Below are 4,690 nucleotides of genomic sequence, written 5' to 3' on the forward strand. Positions count from 1 at the left end.
CATGAATCAGAACCAACCTGATGGTAATGGAGTTAGTTTTTGCATTTTGACATTTCAAGGTAAGCAAACAAAAAATTGTGTTCTCATTTTACCAAGAAAAGTCACTAACCAATGGCAAATTTTAGAATAAGATATACAAGTGTCTATTTCTATTGATCTCCTAGAAGTGTAAAGTTCCGGTGACATTTCATATGCCAGGATTCAGACGCTTTCTATTCAGAAATTGCTTGCTTAAAATGTTTTTCCCATAGTATTCATATTTAGAATTTCAGAATTTACTTGATTTTTCCCTCTGCATCACATTGCAGACCTGCTTCTACCATTTTAGAATCTAGACATATCTTCTTGTTCTTTTAAAATAATGCCTGAGGCTAAGGCTGTCCCTACTAAAGTAATTTCCTTTCTGATTTTTCTGCAGGCATTCCACAGGAATTTAAACCTGATACCAGACTATGATAACTTGAAACTTTCTCAGGGCAAGAATTTATTACGGATGCTAACCATATATCAAGATTCTCACAGGTAACTGTTTGGATGGGAAAGAAAATGACCAGAGGCATAGTTCTTGGAATAAAGTGATCTTTTTCTCTTTAAAGTGAAGATGACTAAATTTAAGCTTGATTTAGTCTTCATACATGTACATATAAAATATTAAAGCAGTCAGTGTCTACTAGACTCTGAAGATATACTTTCTGTCTAATGAAATTGTGATATAACACAGCACTTCGAGGCAAGCTATTTGAGCGTAAATTTTAGCATATTTCTATACTTTTTTTGCTTATCACGATACTCTAAACTCACTGCCATTAGGTTGATTCTGATTTATAGACACCATAACTCTTTACAAGACTAGAAGGCCTCATCTTTCTCCCAGGAAGCTTCGCAAGGTGGTTTCAAATGGCTAACCATGCAGTTAGAAGCCCAATACATAACCCACTACGCCACCGTGTTTATCAAGACTTATAAAGACTTGTGTTTATCAAGATTTGTGATCAGTTTGATGCCATTGAGTCCGTTCCAACTCACAGCACCATGCGGACAGCAGAATGGAATGCTGCCCGGTGCTAGGCACCCTCGCAAGTATGCTGATATTTGAGCCCGTCTCTACAGCCACTGTGTCACTCCATCCTGTCGAAGCTCCTTCTCTCTTCATTTATCAAAATAGTCCCTCAAGAGTCACAGAAAACAAATAGAGGGACTTCTTTAACTCATTATAATCTCAACTATATTTCAAACACCTTGCAACTGAATTTTGAAATGAACCTCCTTACAGAGTGCTTGGAGAAGAGAAAAAGACTGAGTTGATAAGGAAGCCCTCTGTGGTAGTTACATAATACGGTGTCAATTTGGGCCTTGGGAGGATTAAGAGCGAAGGGGTGGAGTCTAGTCTGTCAATTGGGGCATGGTCAACGAGGCCTCTGTGTGGGCATGGTCTTTTGAGAATTCTCTCTGATCACTCCCTGGGAGACATTGCAGCTGACAAGACACATGGAAATACACTAGTGCCCTGAGCTGGAGAAGCCACATGGACCTACCCTGATGCAACCAGACCTCTGAAGCCAGAGAAGCTACGTAGAGACCCCTGCCAGTGCTGAGATGCTTACAATGCAACTGGATCCAAAGATGGTCTACCCACTGGCCTGTGATCATCCTGCATTTGGCATCATTGCATGTGTTGTGTGAGTCTGAAGAGGACTTTATAGATTGGTATCTGACATATGGGCTAATATCGGACTTATGGGCTTGGCCTGGACTGGGTTGGGATGCTTTCTCAATATTCAACTGCTCTTTTATATATAGACCTCTTTCTTATCTACATATGTGTGTTTATGAATTTGTTTCTTTAGGCAACCCGGACTAACACACTCTCTTTTGAAGGTGAATGATAAAACTGAACTGGGGTCCATTTCCGTGTGTGCATAGATTTATCCATCTGCTTGCTCTGGTCACTTTCATTGACAACTTATACATCGGAAGCCTATACTTGGAAGTTTCAGACACGAACAAGTTGAAGTCCTGTTAAATAGAAGTCCAATTTTCGTTGTAGAGTCACAGAGGTCATTAAATAGATCATTAAAATATAATTATGTCTTGTCAAATGCACGGAGAGGTTATTATGAGAGAACAACAATCAACCATGTGCCAAACAAGTCTACTCTGACGCATAGCGACTCCCTGGGTATCAGAGAAGAACTGTACATTTTCAGTTTTATGCCAGTGGATTTTTCAAAAGCAGATCACCAGGTCTTTCTTCTAAGACAGTTCTGGTGGACTTGAACCTCAATCTTTTGTTTAGCAGCTGAACAAGTTAACGGTAAGATAAAAATCCAAATGCCAGTTGTCATGGAGTCCATTCTGACTCACAGCAACCCCATGTGTGCAGAGGAGAACCGCTCCAGAGTGTTTTGGAAGCACATTACAATCTGTCTTCCAAGGTGAGTTGAGTAGGTTTGAACCCACAACCTCTGGGTTAGTAGTTGAGTGAATGTGATAGGAATGTTATAGGAAACCAGGGGAAGTCACACAGAAACAGCATTTGAATCTTGGAATGGAAGTGAGTGTATCTGACATACAAGATTCAATTAAGTTCTTTCAAATGCAAATGAAATGAGGCACCAACAAAGGGTAGGGGAAATTTGCAGGATGGGCAGGGGCCAAAATATGAAAGGTCTTACATGTGTCCATAAGTACATGGAAACTAAAATAACCAAATGATGAATTTTATGCAGAATAATGCCATGATAAGATTTAATGTTTAGATAGTATACTCTGATGGCAATGGAAAGATACTGCCAGGAACATTTTCTTAGGAGCCGGGAGGCCAGTTAAAGAGGCTATGGGGTTAAACCAAGTGTGAGATGGCAAGAAATAAAGATAATACCTCTAATGAAAGAAGACTTAAGAAACTGTGTTAGTCTGAGTAGACTAGCGAAACAAATTCATATACACTCATATGTGTATAGGAAAGAGCTTTATATACAAGAGTAATTGAATATTGAGAAAACATACCAGCCCAGTCCAGATCAAGTCCATAAGTCCAATATTAGCCCATATGTCCGATACCAATCTATAAAGTCCTCTTCAGACTCACGAAACACATGCAATGACGCCAAATCCAGGAAGATCACAGGCCAGTGGGTGGAAAGTCTTGTGGATCCAGTGGCATTGTAAGCATCTCAGCACTGGCAGGGATCTCCACATGGCTCCCCTAGCTCTGAGCCTCTGGAAGCATCAGGATAGCTTCATGTGGCTTCTCATCAGAAATGTCTCACAGGGAGTGAGCGAGTGTCCCGCCTCCAGCGAGCTATTTATCTCCTTAACACCTCCAATGAGGTCATCAAGCAGTAACCTGATTGATAGGTAAATTCCACCCCTTCACTCATAAATCTCAAATTGACAACAGATTATGTGACTACCACAGAAACTAACATTGTGTTTTTTCAGGTTTATAAATCTCCTGAGGTTAGTATGGAACCGTGGTGGTAGTAGATACACTTTGGACCTCTAACCACAAGGTCACCAGTTTGAAATCACAAGCAGCTCCACTTTGTACACCTATAGAGACACAGACTTGGAAACCGACAGGGGCCGTTCTACCCTGTCTTAGAGAGTCCATATGAGTTGAAATCAACCCAATGGCAGTCAGTTTGTTTTGTCTTGAAAGGTTAGTGTTTGTGTACATCACATAGTGTCATTTTTTTAATGAAACAAAATTGTAAATGTAAAGTTCTATAACAAAATATGACCACATTACCATTAACGTAACTCATATTTGGAGTCCCTGGGTGGTGCCAAGGATCACTCGTGTGGTAGTGGGTTATACTTTGAATTGCTAATCTAAGGTCAGTATTGGGAACATACCAGTCACATAGGGCAACAAGGGGGGACTTTCTGCTCGGTAAAGATTTACAATCTGGGAGGCTATATATAAGGTCCCTATGAGTCAGAATCAACTCTATGGCAGTGGGCTTCGGGGAGCAGTTTCCGTGCTGCAAACGTAGTCAAACAAAACTTTGCCAATTTAAGCCTACCTACAGGCGTCTCAGAAGAAAGGCCTGCTGATTGACTTCTGAGAACATCGGTCCTGGAAGCACAATTATACGCTGACACTCCTGGAGTCCCAGTCGTCTGGTTTATCTGGCATATATATTCACATATGCCCGTTTTTGTTTCTCTGGACAGTTAGGTCATTCTGTAGACTTAATGTTTCTCCTCATGTCTGTCATTTGTCCAACGTCTATCCGGCCTGCCTCCTGCCTCTTCCAGGGTTCTTCACTGATTCCTAGATTATTGTAGTCAATTGAAAGAATAACTGTTGGGTCAAAAGACCCTACATTTAACCCTCTAGGATTAAAAGATAGTGGGAGGAAAGATTTGCTAGAAGAAACAAGTGACAAGAGTCAATGACAGACACTTAGGATAATACACTAGCTCTTCCAAAGTGACAGAAGACTCTAGAACATATATACCTGTCCTGAGCCACACAGAGCTAATCCAAGCATACTATGTACAAGCACCACAATTCTGGGCCAAAAGTAAACTAAAATCGAGTGTCATTTCAATGTTTAAACAAAACTGTTTTGAGGAAAAAAGAAAAAAAAGTCAAGCTCTTTATGTTCTATATCACAAATGAACTCAATTTTGGTGTGGGAAATTAAATGAGTGCTTAGTTTAAGGGGAAAAGGTAAAA

This window comes from Echinops telfairi, unplaced genomic scaffold (genome assembly GCF_000313985.2).
Source record: "Echinops telfairi isolate 266 unplaced genomic scaffold, ASM31398v2 ScPeMD7_1;HRSCAF=3_0, whole genome shotgun sequence".
Taxonomy (NCBI): domain Eukaryota; kingdom Metazoa; phylum Chordata; class Mammalia; order Afrosoricida; family Tenrecidae; genus Echinops; species Echinops telfairi.